The sequence below is a fragment of the Apis cerana genome, linkage group LG12 (assembly GCF_029169275.1).
Source record: "Apis cerana isolate GH-2021 linkage group LG12, AcerK_1.0, whole genome shotgun sequence".
Taxonomy (NCBI): domain Eukaryota; kingdom Metazoa; phylum Arthropoda; class Insecta; order Hymenoptera; family Apidae; genus Apis; species Apis cerana.
In genome coordinates, this window is record NC_083863.1 from 9940037 (window position 1) to 9957420 (window position 17384).

The 17384-nt window shown below is 47.9% G+C and overlaps 1 protein-coding gene across 16 annotated transcripts in view; it reads left to right on the plus strand.

Annotated features, from left to right (window-relative positions):
• Positions 1–17384, plus strand: part of LOC107998399 (agrin) — a 326392-nt gene that overhangs the window by 32250 nt on the left and 276758 nt on the right. For 9 of the 16 annotated variants that reach the window (XM_062083425.1, XM_062083423.1, XM_062083430.1 and 6 more), the window contains exon 1: positions 14148–15428. The exons of the other annotated variants lie outside the window; for them this stretch is intronic. The gene's annotated coding sequence lies outside the window, so the exon portion shown is untranslated. Of the gene's footprint in view, positions 1–14147; positions 15429–17384 lie in introns of those variants that run through there. 16 annotated transcript variants of the gene reach the window in all.

Genomic DNA, 17384 nt, shown 5'->3' on the forward strand with positions numbered 1-17384 from the left:
CTCTGTTTACCCTTCTTCTTCTTCTTTTTCTCCCTCTTCCATTTCTGTAGCTTCCGTTTGTTCCATTATCGGGCCCACGATGCCATTGTATCGTTCTGTCCCAGACACCAATATTGGTTACGAAATAGTAAGACGTATCCGTTGAATTCCACCTTCTTTTTCCACGATATCGCCTCCACGCGATATTTTTCAAATCATCCTGCGAGAAAATGGAACCCGTTTATTGAATCCTCCGTGTTCGTGGTTCATGGTTGATGAATATATACGTATATATGTGTGTGTAGGGATCGTAGACGACGATTGAGTCTACGAATTTGAATGTTCCTTGGCTGATTGGTGCGCTAAGTAAATGTGGAAAAAAGAATGATTGGAACGTGTTTTCCTTGTATTGGAAATTTGTCGAATTTTTATATTTGCCTTGCCTTTACGTGCTTTTTTAATCTTAATATCAATTTTGATGTTGTGCCAACGCGTAGGTTAATGGCGAGGATCGATAAAGAAAAAAATTTCCATTTAGCAAATAGGAATATTTTTCGCTACCGCGTGTTCGAACAAATATTACCGTTCAAAGATGAACGTTGCTAAATCGAAACGTTTGAAACGTTAATATCGGGAATTTAAACTTCCGTCTCTCGAGAGAAGGAACGTTATAACGATCGTGGATATTTCTGAAATGGAAACGTGAGGAAAGATCTTCGCCTTGAAAAATTGAAAGTAAAGAAAACTTGCTTACTTAAGAGTTTCGATACGATATCGATTTATAACCAAACTTGCTCGACATTCACGCTTACGAATTACGATTAATTAGAAAGGAGATGAACTCCCGTTCGCCGCCATGATTAATGCGAGATGAAAAATTATTAAACGGCCGTTCTTTTCTGTTTCAGGTGAGTTGGTAAAACAATCGTATTTGTCATCTATGAATTTTTCCGGGACTAATGGAAACTCTTGCGGTAAGACCTTCCTCTGATTTACGAGCCCGGGGATATGAATGTGTGGGTGCGAGAGAGTGTCGGGTATGAGTTATTAGCTGAAAAATATGTTTTCGCGGAAACTTTGGATTAAATTGACAAAGGGGCCAAGTTTTCAGCGCTGCTGAATCTCGCCCTTCTCCCAAAGTCGTGATTTATATTAGCATTAAGGGATTTTAAAAACTAAGGCTTCGACGGATATCGAGTAAATTTCGACTAATGGGAAGGATCGACTCCCCCTCGCGAAATTAAACCTTATCCGTGTTTACTTACTCGTTAAACAGTTTATATCTTACGGTGTATTTTTTTTTCGTACGTAAGGATGCATCTTTCTTTGCATCGGCCCAACACGTCCATCGATCTCGAATCTTTCCATAATCCGTCCATCCTTCGTATCCCGAATCGAACGAGTAACCAACCGGAAAATCTAAACTCGATTCCATATCCTTAACCGATTATTTATAATCCCAGATATCGTAATCGGTTTCGATTAAACGCGCCAAGTTTTGCAACGCGCGATATACTTGGCTGTTCAGTTCCAGTCACCTTGCAGCGCGAATCGAATATCTTCCTGCTTCGGGTGGACAAATTAAATCGTATCTTCTACTCTCCTCGCTAAATTTAACGGCGAAATTAATTTCGAACCCCTCCCTTCCTCCCTATATCCTCTCCGCAGTTCTCCCCGGATGGCTCTCCTGCCTAATGCCAGTCATAATTTAATCGTGCGTTTAACTCGCCCCTTCCCCTCCCCTAATTATCCCCCGTATTGTCGACACCCGGGGTCGAGGTTAGCTCGACGACGGGAACGTGCAAATGTTTATCTTTAATTGTCGGTGGGTGGCGAGACGCAGGAGAAATAACCCTGCAGGTTTTCGAGTCGGTCGGCCTCGGTCGTTCGAGTTGCGGTCGCGTTAGTTGTAAAAGGAGCGTGGAAGGAGGGGAAGGGAGGAGAGAGTAGGAGATAGGAAAGTTTGAGGGGAGGGAGGGTGACCCGGTTCGACTAATACTAGGTTAGGTTTCGTCTACTTTGAGCCAACCTAACTTAACCTTAGATTAGACCGACGGACCGTGCACTTGTTCACTTGCGCGCCGTCTTTACCGACACGGTCCTCGACATAACCGTACCTTTCCGCTAGCTGCGCTTTATACGCGGCGAGACAAAGACACGCGAAAACTTTCGTTCGACGCGCTGCGTTTTCCCTCTTCCCCCATTTTTTTACCTATTTTTATTTCTGCTTTTCTTTAGAACGCTCGTTTCGTTAGAATTTTCTTCGTCTGCGTTTGTCTGCGTTTCGCACGGGGATCGAAGCGGGCATTTCTAAATTTCATTCGAACGGATTACGGAACGATCGATATTAATATTGGGTTAAAGATACAAGTCTCTGTTTAAATATTTCTTCGTCTTGGATCCCTCTGAAATTGTTTCTAAGAATATTGTTTTTGTTCCAAAGGGTAAAAATTAGTTTTTTTTTTCTTTTAAATAGAATTCGAAGGAAGATATATCATAATTGGGGACAATATTTGCCCGGTCACGTTTCGTTTGAGGGCACCATTTTGAGTAATTTCAAACGGATATTAATTCGAAACGAGCCGTTGCGATATTCATGAGGGAAATTGTCGATTGTTTAATCGTTTATTAGCTCGTAACGGGTGATCACGATTCGGCCGCATCGCGATTAATTTTCACTCGTCCGCTTGTTCGTCTTGCCGTCCGATGTGTTGCACGATCCACTCCGCTTGCCTTCAAGAGTACATAACGCCCGTTTGACGGACGCAGGATCCTGTAGCGAATCCTGCCGTGTGTACTTAAGGAATCGACGCCAAACATAATTACAGGTTTCGCCCGTTTGCCCGCGACAAACACACCGATCCATCTAATACGGTCAAATACTACATTCCTACGTTTCCGTTCTAAACTTCATCGCTGGTAGCACGCTGGGCGACGATCGTTAAATATCCTCCCCTGTCGTACATCCGTTCCAATTTCCAAGATCAATTATCCATCGTTTACGAATTATTACGATAATAATAATACCGGTAATAATCTTATCGACCCGATTTTAGTTAAAAATTTCTGGAATATTGGATACGCTGACATCCCACGCGCGCGTACAAAAGAAAACAGGCCGTGATACGCGTAAATCTCCCTCTGGTCGGTACAATATTTACGTTGAACGAGGTAGATTTGCGGAGTTCTCTTCGGAGGCAGCCGCATAATTAGGTCCTGGGAGGACAGTTCCAGAAAGTCGCGTAACTTCGTAACAGAATTAACTCACCCATATCTCGCCCCATCTTCCCGCGTGTCCCCTTATTCGTTCATTCGGTTAGCCTCCTCTCACCTTCCATCTTCCACGCCGGTGGAATCACTTGGACGTTGGGCGTGCGGCACGAGCACTTATTAAATTCCTCCAACTTTCTTCTCATTTGACACAATACCGCCTCGTATCTTTCTACGCCTCGTAACTGCGTTTCCCACGGAACCCGCATTTTACACCACCCTCCTTTCTCTCTTTGTCTCTCTTTCTCTTTCTCCTTCTCTCGTTCACCTCGATTCCCCGACATCCCTTCCCGAGTTGAACTGTGACCTTCCACCACGTGCTTCACTTAAGCGCAATTTAATGTGGTTTAAGTTCGCGCAAGGAGTCGGGATGGAAACAAGTTGCCGCGCCTAATCAAGCCTCGCTTTAGAGACCCTCCCCCCTCCCGCTCCCCAGAGATGTTGGAAACTACTTGTCCGACTAATAATCGCGGTGGATTTGGAATCTCGAGGCGAGTGGATTTTTCGATTCGATGTTAAGCGATTTGGCGAACAATGGATTTTTCCTCGGATGGAAGATTGTTTTCTCCAGATCTTCTTTTTTTTTTCTCCTCAAACAGATGGATCTTCCTAGATAGACTTTCCTTTTTTTTCCCTTTCTCGGCGAGAAATCGATAGTTTCGATCACAAGTGGCGCAATTAATCCCCATTCGGGTTTCGGTTCGGTCGTTACGAAGTTGAACGGGAAATTATAGCGAGTCGAATATGGGTTTCCTTCCCCGTCGCCGACATCGATGCGTGCAACCCATCCCTGCGATATTTACTCCATAAATCTGACTTAATTAAAGTCGTAGCCCGATACACGACCGATTCAGAGAGCCGGTAACAACGTTACCGTCTCACATTCTGCGTAATCAAGTACGCGGAACGAACTTGACGGAAGGCTCTCTGATTACGGATAAAGCTCTCTGCCACCAGTCGCTCCGCTTTATCAACCGGACAACCACCGAATCCCACGAGGTAACCTCGGATTAAACTTATTATTCCTCCCCCTTTTCGATTCACGTCTCCGTCTCGTCCAAATCCATTCGCGCTCTTCTCCTTTTTCTTCCTTTCCCCAAGGAGGAGAAGGGAAAAATAAAATCTCGGTGCTACTCCACGTTAAAAGGATGCGACCGCTATCCGGAAAGCTGGCCGCCTTATCGCGGGATAATATATTTCGCTCGCGACTTACGACTTCCGACAAATTTAAACGCGCTTCATAGGTATCCTCGATAGGTATCGATTTCTGGCTGGCACGGCTGGTGGCGGGTTCCTCGATATAATCGTGTTATTCCGGAAGCCGCGTCGTCGTGGTGGTGGTGCGCTCCTCCCGGCTCCTCGTTTTCCGTATTTGTCTTGTCTTCCGCTCTGCTCACAAAAGGGAGCCAAGCGGACGGACGGGTGAATATCCCGGCTGTTAGCGAGGGGAGAGGAGGAGGTGGAGGGGGAGGACGAACGTCTAGGCGAGACGTAGGTAGAGAGGGATGGCGGTGGAGGGGAAAGCGGGGAATGGAATTTGACGCAGGGGCGGGAAAATAAAGTGGAGAAATTCCACCTGGTCGGACGTATCCGCGGTCCTCGTGCACGGGGGCATGAAAGGAGATTCATCGGCGGTGGTCGAGCAAAGAATTCGAGAATTTCGTCTTTTAGTTGCGCTCGTCCTTCACGAGAGACGAACGAGCCAACGATTTTGGTTGAAAAAGTAAAGAGGAGGTACGATTTCGAAGCAAATCTCGATTTTTCACGGTAGAAAAATGGTAAAGTTTGTTCTTCGTTTGCAAATCTCCTTACGTTAGAGCGAAAAGAAGGGTCGAAACTCTAGCTCCAACCCTTATGACTAATCCTTGGAACTTGTTGCGAGTTCCTTTCTCATTTTCACGCGTCGTTTCTTCGTTCGTTTGTAAAGGAAGGTCTGGCGAAATTAAAAACATTTAGTTCCGAGAGGCGAGGAGGGTCTCATAAGCCGGTGACACATCTTGGAGAGAGCGGAGGATGGGCGGAAAGGCTGGAGGAACAGGGAGTAGGTGGCAACCTCGTATCCACTTTCGAGATGTACACGGTCGGGCTTCGAAAGGGGATGGGATGGGTGGACGAGACGAAAGGACTGGTCGGAATTAATTCGAGATATTGGACTTAACCAAGGAGAATCGGCGATTTTCAGCTTGTTCGCGGGCGCAACGAACATTTGCGAAGACGAAATCTGGAAAACTTTCTCCTTTGCCTCGTCCTCGGGTTAAACGGGAACCGGTCTCGAATCGAGTCGTATCGAATCGTATCGAAGTTGGGAGTGGCGACGAGCAAGTGGCCGTCGATGCACAGTCCACGTGACACGAAACGGGAGATGGGCAGAGGGAAAGCTCGGTGATGGAGGCTGCGTAAGCAGATTACGCAACTGTGTAATTGAATGGCCACTCTAAATACCCCGGCCGCTAATTAAGAAGGCGATCAATCGATTATCCCGAGCCGGCATCGATACGCGTTTACTCGTTCCACCTAGCCTCTCCTGATCCGCTCTTCTAGCAATGTACCCGTGACGCCGACCAGGGATTCGTAATATAGTTGGCCCGTTACCGGAGGGGCTTTTAACCCTCCTCGCCTCCCGCTGCGCCACTTGCCACCCCCGCTAAGTCTGTTATCAGCGAACCCCAGCCTCATCGGAGGACCGGCGCTCGGCTAACTGCCGATTATTGCCGCCGGCATAACCTTCGATTGAAATCAACCCCCAGCCACCGCGTTTAACGGTCTCCCGATCAACGACCTGCCGCATCAGACCTACTACGTCCTCTACGTCTTTTCTCCACGCAACATCCATCTTCTTTTCTTCCGTTTGTCAAGATGGAATTCTGAAAAAACGGGGAGGGGGGAGCGACGATCGAGGTTAGTAGGGCACGGTGTTGTTAATGGGATGTAATTGGTACAACGAATCGAGTATTTATCGTGTATTTATCAGGGGGGAAGGGGATTCGGCGAGGGGGATTAAAGGTCGTTAATGAGGTTAGCGAACGTGGTTGTTCGGTGCACGCGATGGTCGAAGGTATAATATTTGAAATATTGAGGCGGCAAGTGGAACGTTTAGCATCTTTCATGGAAGATTATGGGCGGAGGTGAATCGTTGATCCCACTGGCGGAGGTCGAGCTTTCGAGGGATTTAAGAGCCGGATGATAAATATTAAAATAACAATTTGAATTCCACTTTCGTTCAAGCTACGACGGAATCCCGAGAGGGTGGAAGGAAGGAAGGAAGGAAGGAAGGAAGGAAGGAAGGAAGAAGGGAGGGAGGGAGGGAGGGAAGGAAGGAGGTAAACTCGAGGGCGTGCGGATACTGTAGATTCATGCAATAATCATCCTGCGTGCTTAGTCTTCGCTTTCGCGCGCGATCCATTATCTTTTTCCACTCCGTTTCCCTCCCTCCTTATCTCTCTCCCCTGAAACATTTTTCGTGTTTCGAATCAAAGATATTACGCCAATCTTCGTATTTCGTTCGTAAAGGTTTCGAGGAATTATAATATCGAGGATGACGTTGAATATTTCGATGGAATAAAACCCGCTTCCTTCGGGGAGCATTGAAAGGAAGAAAATTACGTTTTCGTACGCGAGAGAGGTATAATATGTGCCCCGTAGATGATACGCGACGATAGGAAAGGTCAGTGCACCCATGAATTCGCGGTTTTATTACACGGAATCGATTCGGAAGGTTGAAAGCGTACTCGGATCTCAATACCAATCTCTCCCCATTATGCTCCCCTGCCCTGCCCTCCTCACGCGTTCTCGCATTCGAGCACGAATCGCGCGCTATTCAAAACTAATCTGACGATACTTGATATCCGACGAAAGTGATAGTTGGCTTTTAAATTTCGTCGCGACGATTCTCCCCGTATTTCAGAAAGGGAAGGAAAGTATGGATCGATGAGGGAAAAAATCGGAATATATCGAATCAAAGGACATTAACGGGACAACGATAGCAAGTGATTTCGCGTAGGAGCATTCGCGTCAAAGGCTAATTGCGAGGGCGAACAAGCCCGTGTTACGCGCAAACACTCCCTTCTCCCTCGCTTTCCAATTGTCTTCCGTCTCTTTTCCCTCTGTCGAGCCTTACTCTCACCTCCCCTCCCCGCAACGCGCCACTGTACTGCGGACAGGATGACACGGAGGTGGCCTGGAGGTGAGGCGACGCCTCCAACTATGCGCGTGTACCATAGAGAAACGATCCATGGGATGGTCCATGGTCTGTGCTGGACTATGGTCCATCATCGGCTCGGCTTGGTATGGTACACGCGCAAAGCATCCCTCTGCACAGCGGCGCGACCAGGTAAACCTCCGCCTCGAGACCGCATCGCATACAATCCCTCCACCCTTGCTCCACCGCTCCCTTTCACGCCGAGCCCGACCGCATCCGCTCTCTTCCTCTTACCCCCTTCCTCATCGATACGCTTCTCCTCGTCCTCTGCGTCTCGCCCACCCACGCACGCACGCCGTGGATGTATTCACGGACGGTGGTCGCGTGTGGCAGCCCTGCCGGTTAACAGGGAGGGCGCGCTCGGTGAAAAGGCGTTAATTGACGATATCGCGCGAAAATTGGGCGGAACAACGCTTTTAACGACGTTAGAAAATTCGTTAACGCCGGGCGAAAAATGATCGATCATGAGCGCTGCCGCCTTTTCCGTGCCCCATCCGCTCCGCTCGCATGAAATTTCGCGTCGCGTAATTCGATCACAATGGGAGCTTTGATCGAATCGGGGAGGTGATATTCCGGGGGGCACGCAAAAATTGATGCGCATCGATGGAAACGAGTGGATGAGAGGAATCTTGCCTCGAGATTCGCCCGTTTCCTTTCGCGATTACGGATCGTAATTGAACGGATAATTGAAACGGATCGTTATCGAAGTTGCGAAACGTTATGGAGCGGCACGGTCACGGCAAACACCGTTTGGCTGCGAACTCTCGGCTCGAGCTCTTTCGCCCCTCTCTTTGAACGCGGGGAACGACGTTCGGTAAACCGACCGCTAATTAATTGGTTAAATATTGATTGAACGGTAAGATTCCCGCGTCTCGAGTGAAATTGCGCGCGGATTATTCGGGCAGAAGGCGATCAAAGATCGCCGGGGAACGAGCGTCCCGTTTCTGGAATATTAATTGATTCGCGTTCGAAACGAGAGGGGCAGGTATCGGTAATAATGATCGAAACGTCGAGCGGACATCGTGACGAGCATCCCGTCTTTTCGATATCGACGTGTTTCCGAATCGATATCTCGGGTATAAATGGAGGAGCACGAGCACGAGGGCGTAAAAGGCGATCAGCAAGCGAAATTGAATTCCTTTTGCTCTTGGCCCATCGGTCTGCCCGCGACGGCCATCTTGAAATTCCATGACGTCCCATAGAATCGCAATATCCCTTAGCATCGTGACGCGGCATTGTGAGCAAGGGTTGCGAGTGACGGGTTTCACGGCTATGGGTGTCCACTGTTTCGCGTATAATCCGTGACGTGGAATAGATCGAATCCAGTGGTTGCAAGTTCCGTTGTTGAAACGTTGTTGGAAAATTACTCTCGGAAGACTTTATTCTCGACGCATCGTTTCACGATATTTTTTCGCGTTTGAAAAGTCGAATCAAAAAACAAAAGGAAAAGAATAAGTTTCCTGTTCGAATCGATCATTCCTTGGCCTTTTTTTATTCACCCTGGTCGAAAGGGGAATTTTTTAAAAGAGGAGTGGGAAGAAACGGTGGAAAAGCGCAAAGTGGGCAAGTTACTTGGCATGCAGGGCGAGGATAGTCGGGGCTGGAATTCCGTATGGATTAAGTAACCCCGCGCGCATAAACCCGGATAGAATCGTGTACACGTACACAGGTCGCGCGCTCCAGGCTTTAAGCGTACATTTTTAAACAGCGTGCCGTGACTCGGCGAAATAAAAAAAAGAGCTCGATTTATTCGTCGTTTAACGAAACTTGATTTACCTCGAGCCACGTCTCCTCTTCCGCGCTCGGATTAGAAGAAATCGTCGTAATCCTGTTTCTCATCGCTAATTTCGGCCTCACTTTTCTTCTCCTCGAAAACCTTCTCATCCCAAGAAGCTCTCCAAACACGTTCGACGCTTTACAAAGGCGCGCCATCCCACCCACGTAACTCCATCTCTCGAAATAACGATATATCTGGCAAGTGTAATGTATATCCACGCGAAAATCTCGTCAAAATTGTCCGTTCTCTTTTGTATCGTCCCTCGTTTCCAAGGTTTTTTCGCTCGAGAGGGGGAGGAGACTCGAAGGAGGGGAAAAGATGCAGAGTGACAACGCAATTTCGCGGCGAGAACACGAGCGGGGACCCGTATAAAGAGATTGCCTTTCCCCGCTTAAAATTTTCCCACGTTAACCACGGAACGAAAGTACACCGACAATCTTCGTCGAATTTACGTCGCGAACTGAATCGGATCGACGCGTCGTCCCCTTATGTTTACACGCGACGAGGACGCGCTCGTTACGTGTATATTATTAAACCAACGTTCGTATATAAATAAAGGTCGCGCGTTATATAAATATGTAATGCTTTGTTTCGCGTACGTAATATTCGAGCGAATCTCTTTGGCTCTGTTTGATAAGGAGGCCGAGATCGAAGAGAAATTTTCGAATTTGAATTTTCTTTTTCGACCGAGAATTTTTTCTCGAAAACCGAAGACTGGATCGAAGTGAATTTCGCGACAATGGATGAGCAGTCGCGTTATAATCTGAGGTTGCAAAATATAATCCGTTTTCGCGGAAAATAATAATTTGATAAGAAAGAGATTTTCGAATTTGTATTTTTTCTCGAAAACCAAGAGTTTTGGCAAACGGTGCATCGAAGTGAATTTCGCGGCAAAAAGAAGTGGTCGCGTTACGATCTGAGGGGTGTAAAATAATCAATTAAAATAATTAATCCAGCGTTTCCGCGGAAAATAAACGCGGATGAGAAAAGCGAAGAGGTGAAGGTAGAGCGCGTCCATCGAGCCAATCTTTTCTTAGCTTCTATGGAAGGCTGTTTCTCTCCCACGTATATTTCGCGAACGCTGACTCGTACGCTTTTGACCAGTCGGTCGAGCTTCCCTGAACAAGGGATCGACTTGGCAAGGGCAAGGGAAATTTGACTTTTGGACAGGTTGGCACGAAAATTCCCCGAAATGGAGACCCCTCGAGGCCATTCGATTATCGAACTTGGAAACCTCTTCAACGCCTCAACGAAAACTTATTTACTTTTATAACGAGGATAAATATTAAAACGTCTCATCTTGTAATAACTTCCTTCTTCTTCGACAACTTGGTAATTAAAAATCGATGTATCATCTCTCTTCGTATAAATTTTCTCATGTACAGCCGCGGACCCCTTCTCCCGTTAAACGAAAGATGAAATTGTCTTACTTGTTAATAATTCGACGATCTTGCCCCATCGAATTCCATTTGGGATCCTCCAAATCGATAATAATCACCGCCATAAAGAGAGAGTGATCGATTTACACCCGGTATGAAGCGAGGATCCTGAAAAATCAACGAGGCTGCGAAACGGAATTTGAAATCTCGGGAATCGAGCGATATTCGCGCATAACTGCCAGATCTCGATCGGCCGCTGGAACGTCGGTTCGATCACGAATTCGATCGTAATTAATCGCGTTTTTATGTATCAGTAATAACGGTTTCCCCGGAGATAAACCGGTCCTCCATCCAAGATTCATCCTCGATTCCAAAGGGGGGCGAGATCGACGTCTCGCCGTCGCCCACGGCCATTAATTAACATCACCGGCTGGCTGATTAACATATTATCGCGGCAAGACAGCCGCCGGTGTCGGAAGCAAAGCCGACCCGCGGAAGCGGTGAGATTGCGTTTTCCTGCGAGGGGTGGGGGAGGGTAAGGGGGCCGAATGCCGAGATTCAGCCTTTCAGAAACGAACAATAATGGGGGGAGGGAAGGGTGGCAGGGAGATGGCGGCGTTCGAGAATCCCTCCAGGGCACGTTCGACTATTAACCCCGCCGAGATTCGGAAACGGCGACTGAAACCAAACTCTCGCATCCCTTCTCGAACCGAGACGCTTCTACCACAACCAAGGAAGGCCTTGTCTCCTCCAAGTCACTTTTCCTCGATCACGACGAACCCATTTTTCCACGATCGCGGATCGATCGCGCGAGGGGAGGGAGAGGTTTCTCCACGATTCGCGTGTCAACGGTCGCGGAATCACCTTTGGACCCCGGGGCTTCCGATGCTCGTTCGATAACGCTATTCAGGAATGGCAAAGATATTCCGAGTATATACGGGTTCTAAGATTAAAAGAAGAGACATCCGGTTTCGAAGCGTTTCAAAGTTTCATAAGTCACCGCCGGTTAGACGGGGCAAGGATAGGATGAAGGAAGAAGGAAGAGAGAGAGAGGGGGTAGACGCTTTCAACGAGATCGATCAAAGCATCCGGTGGAACAGGATCTCGTTAGGGTGGAGGATCGTCGAGACGATTTTTCAGCGTAACGACTCACTCTCTCGGCGATTTTATACTCGAGCCTATCGTTTCGAGAACCGGTGAACTTCTCTCCCTCTCCTCCTCTTCCCACCTCCACCAGATGTAGATAGTAAATAATTACACGTCACGACGAATAAATTACGCTAATGGATTTGTGGCGCGTACTTGTTCGATCGGGAACACGGTTCCCTAAGACGGTTTATTGATGATTACCCCTCTGATGTCCCTATCGTTGTATATTCATCTCCGGAAGCGTCTCCGCGGAGTTAGACGAAGGAAACGATTTCGATGATACGGTTAAGAATATACGCGTTGACATTCCTGACGAGGCGGTAAATAGGGAAATCGGAATAGCTTCCCGCGCGATCGAATCACTTTGCCACAATTGCGATTATTCTCAAGACCTTGGAGAATAATCCTCACTTTGCGAGCATTTCAGAGAAGAAAGAAAAGGGAAGGAAAGAAAATATTTGCGTAACGGCACGCGTTTACCGTTCGATATTCGATCGTTTTCCGTATGTAACAATGCGGACGTTTTTATGCGGCAGTGATATCCGCAGTGACCCAGAAAGATACCGAATGATACACGTTTTTCCGCGATATCGAGAGTCGGTGGGAAATTTATGCGACGTTGCGAGATTCGCGTTCCCAAGTTCAACTCGGTGGAGGCGGAAAACGGCGCGAAAACGGACAACCGTCGCGAGGCGACGAACCTCGGCAGTTTGCAGTTTTCGCAAGTAGGGCGGTTATCGCGTAAGATCACGGTCCCCTATTCAACCGCCATTGTCCATAACCGTGTTTCAGACTTAGCGTCTATTGTCGGCCTATTACGCTTACAACCGCTGCCATCCATCTCTACCTGTGCGTATTCACGGGTGTGATTAAACGGCGTATTAAACGAGGCGGTCGAACCGATCTTTCATTTCGACCCGAGCCTAGTAACTCGATAATTCTCCTAACGATACTTCTCGTGCCAGGATCCATATCGATTTATCGACGATTACGCTAACTCGTTTCGAATTTATTAGACGGTAATCCACGCGGCTCGTAATTTCGAGGAGAAATAAAAGGGGATTTTCTTCCAACTTGTTCCACTCGCTTCTCCCCCGCGCCGCGTTTCGCAGGCGGGATCGCAAGTCGGAATTTAGCGTACGCAACGTGGCGCAGCTGGCCGCGAGAGAGGTCGAGAGGATGGAGCGAGACGGAGGTGTGTGACGAACGAGAGGGGTCGCCGGAGGGGTAGCTCTGCGGGCCGGTCGGTAAAGGCAAACCCGAACAATTTGCCGTAATAATCCGATAACTGATAATATTGGCAATTTGCTTGTGTAGCTAAACGGATCTCACGGCGTAACGTTATCTCGGTATTATTGTTATTGTTGTCGAACTCGCGGAGGAGAGCTTACTTCGCACTCTCTTTCCTCTCCGCGATTAATCCTCTATCTTCCGACCCAAATTTCTCTCGCATCCTAGAAATCAAAGTAAAACTCGAAGCAAGGCTTAATCTGAGAGCACCTTTTTTCAAACCGCCTTCGAGGAATCAAAGAGGACTGGACTCTCGAATCGAGTAAACTGGTTTCACGATTGATTGATTTCTCATGTCGAGTCGTCTTGACATCGTGAAGGAAAAAGGGACGGAGAGAGAGAGAGAGAGAGAGAGAAAGGGAGAGACTGAGATTTTCGTTGGGTTAGCCACGGAAAAGCGTTCACCGCGCCGAGAACAACAATTCGATTGATTTATCGCGGTTTACGTTAATTAATTGGAGACCGACCCTCGTGAATCACAACTTCGCTCCTCGTTGTTGCGCGTGGTTACATTACATCGACTGATTTCGCGACAATACCATCGATTCCCCTCCCTTTAGTCCTCCTCCGTTCCGCCCTAGAGAACGTTCGTTCATCCCCGAGTATAATACGCGAGAAATATCTTCGTTGACTCGAGCGTACAAATCCATGGGCTACAATTGGAAAAAAAGAAAGAAAGAAAGAAAGAAGAAGGAAAAAAGGAGAGGGGAATAAAAGATGTAAGACGAGAGGGTTAATTCCCTCCCCCTCGATCGATTAGTAGAACGTTCCTCTCGGTATTAACTCGGTAGGAATCGGAAATTTATCGACTTTCGACGCTTCGAAGGAAGCTTGCCTTCCTCCTCCCTCCGGCGCGAGATACCGTTGGAGATAGGTCGGCGAAAGAAAGTGGAAAGTATAGAGGATTTCTCCATACCGGTTATCTATTCCACCTGCACAAGCGGCGCAGGAGTAGCGAGTGGCAAGCGTAAAGCAAGAAGGAAGACTGTCGGTCGGCTGGTGTGCACCTGGCGCAGGCGCGTAGGCGCCCCATCCCTCCTCCCTTCTCTGTTTATGCCCTCTGCGCCCCTTGCCACCCCTTATCGGTACGAGGGGCCGACGGAGGCCGCGGAAACGTTGAACGAAGAGGAAGCGAGGCGAGTTTCGGGGTTTGGGGTCGGCCGACAGCCGAACCGTGCTTCAGTCGGCCGGCGAACTCGCGTGCCGAGCCTTCGTCCCGCTCGCGTTCCTCGTCGTCGTCGTCCGCGGATCCCACTTCGCTCGTCACCTCGGATCGGTCCAACCGACACCATGCAACCCAGGCCCCCTCGACGCCGAGGAGCCACGTTCTCCCATCCTCGCCGCGTACCGCGTTGAAGTTCACTCGCCTGTCTGCTCGCGTTTCTTGACTCGACCACGATCCGGTTGGAAACCCAATTGGAAAGTGGCGGTAGAACGAAGCGTCGCCGAGGATGGCCGAGAGAGGAGCGGCAACAGAATTAGTGGTTGTATAGTTTATACGTGGTAATATGATTATCCACGGGGAGACTGGATCAGTGTACAGTGTACATCGAGTGTGTATGTGATAGTGCGTAGAACTTAAGTAGAAGAAGAACCCTCGAAATCGTTACAGCTGACTCGCCACGTTGAGGAAAGAAGATCGAAGATCCGCTTCTTCGATTCGCGTTCGTTCGTGTTCGTCGTTCGAGATCCCCTCCATTTTCTTTCGTTATTAATTAATTATCGTGTGTTCGTTTGCGCACACCAAGCATTTATGCGCGATTCATTAAGTCCATCAAGAGGAAGCGCGAGGAAGCGTGTGTTTCTTCATTCAACGAGGAAAGTCGTTGCGTGTACGTAGGATATCCCTCTGTGTCGGCGACCGAGCATCGTCGCAACATGCACGCGCGAGGAGAAGAAATATCATCCCGTGGAAGAGTCGGGTGAGGTTTACGAGGTGGGATGGGTCGATAGGGGAACTCGCGATACCATCTATCGTTTAACCGGTGGTCCTTATCGCGTTCGTCTCGGCGTTGAATATCGCGTTGGAGCGTGGCCGAACGTGGAGGAGATCGAAAAGGGGGAGAGAGAGAGAGAGAGAAGGAAAGGAAAAGAAGGGGAAATCGAATCGACTGCTTGCGGTGCGGAATTAATCCAACGTTAACGAGAAGGAGAAGGATGTAAGAAGAGTATCCTAGAGATCTGTGAAACGTGTTTGTCAGTGAGAGAGGATACGCCGCCAGTAGCGTGTCTTTTATTTTTCTCGGCTTCGTCCTTGGAGAGTGAAGTGTCGTGGAAACGGGAAAGAGGAAGAGAGAAAGAGAGGATTACAAAGGAAGAAGGGACAACGCGTGTTAATTAAAGAGCGGGAAAGACCGGAGGGAAACGAACAGAGCCAGCCTGACAGGTAAATATTTACCGACATCGCGGCACAGTAAAATCGCAATTTCAGGCCGCGTGTTTTTCTTTCTCTCTGTGTTCTCCTTCTGCTCTGTTGTTGTCCTGTCTATGAGTATCTGTCTAGAGTCCGGCGTGTATGATACCTTTCGTCGACCGGTCGAGTCCTCGGCCACGAATGGCGATCGAAAGGAAGAAGAAGCGTTTCGCGAAGGAGAGAAAGAACGAACGAGCGATTTTCAGCGCGATCGGTTCACACGCGAGTTTTCCATTTGACGTGCGTTCTTCGTTTTTCTTTCTTCGTTGTTCGCCGGTTACACGAAGGGTAGGAAGGGAAAAAGACTGGCAAGAGAAACGTAGTTACGTAGTTCGACGTTTAAACTCGTAATGAATTAGAATCACGGGAAGTCACGTGACCGGACGCGTTACAGGCGAGCGTAATCGATCTGCCCAGTTGCCATAATTCTTGCCCACTTCGCCATTCCCCTTCCTCCTCTTCCTCCCCTTCCTTTTCTTCCCTTCGAGCGAATCGTTAACACGCGTTCGTATTCCCAAATATCCACGTATCTTCGACAAATTAATGTTTTCCCTTCGAAACAAACTCCCCTCCGCTCGTCCACCCCCTACGGTAAATCAAATTTGAAATTTTTCCGCCCGCGTTTCGACACGAGGACGAGATTAAATCGCGTCTCGTCCAATCCACCCCACGCTCATCGATGTTTTATACGCGCCAATTTAATGCCTCGTTAATACGGTCCACTCACATATTTTATAGCGATTGACTGACCGGTGTAACATTTGGCTGCCGGTCACGAACGTAATAAACGTGATCGGTATTTTATCGGCTGCTCGCGATAATCTCTCTCTCTCTCTCTCTCTTTCGTGCAACGCTCGTATCGTGAAAAATCACGATTCTTTCACACGTGATATCCGCACCGATATCATTCATCATCGATTCGAGAGAAGCGTATTAAACGAGATCGATATTATTAACTTGCAAATAAAACTTTTCGATCTCGCCCCTCGTTCTATCCCATTAGGGTTTGCCTATTTATTCGCGTCTCGAGACTCACCCGAGTCTCGAACGAGATTAAAGAAACAGCATCGGTTTCAACTCGCGCGTTCGAGTTTGTTCGCGGTCGATCGATAATAATAATAATTGTGCACGTGGTTTCCATCCGTGGCGTCGACGACGAAAGGATGAGCTGCATCTCGCGATATAATTGCGGAAACATTAACCGTGTTAATCGCGCGAAACTTTACCCCCGTTCGGTGTATAAGTTGGCGTTGTATCGCCGCGAATCGATTGCCACGCCGTGCCCGTTTCAACGATGACGCCCCAAGATAAAATTCTGATCGGGGCAACTTGGAGTCAACTGATCGTCGCTCGAGCCTCTATCGTAACCGTGGTTATGATTTGCGTAGGATATCCGGTATGGAAATTTTAGGAGAATTTTAGGGAGCGATCCTTCGAGGAAGAAAGTGTATTTTTTTAAAAATGTATAAACGATCGCGACGAAACGAATGGCGGTATTCCCGTTGTTTTCGATCGAGTCGGGATACAATTAATGGATACAATTATTATATGTTGTTTACGAGATTAACGAAAGGGATATATAGAATCGCGATGCCAGATCGTTTCAATATCGTTTGATGTAGGACGAATGAATACGTCCGTGATGAAAGACAAATTTTCTTTCCCTTTTTCCCCTCTCCCTTCTTTTTATTTTCACCCGTGTCCAAGAGGAGTGGCAAAATTATGATAACGTGGTGATTAATGAGAGAAACGAAAGGATGAAGTGAATATAGAACTATATTCCTGCAACCAGTAGTAAATATCAACGACTCGGTGGACATGGATTTTTTTATCCAATTAATTATTTGCGGTGAAAATTTCGATCTTATCAAGCACGCCTTCTTTCACCGTAAAGATTTGATTTCCATTTCGAAATTAAATTTGTAAAAA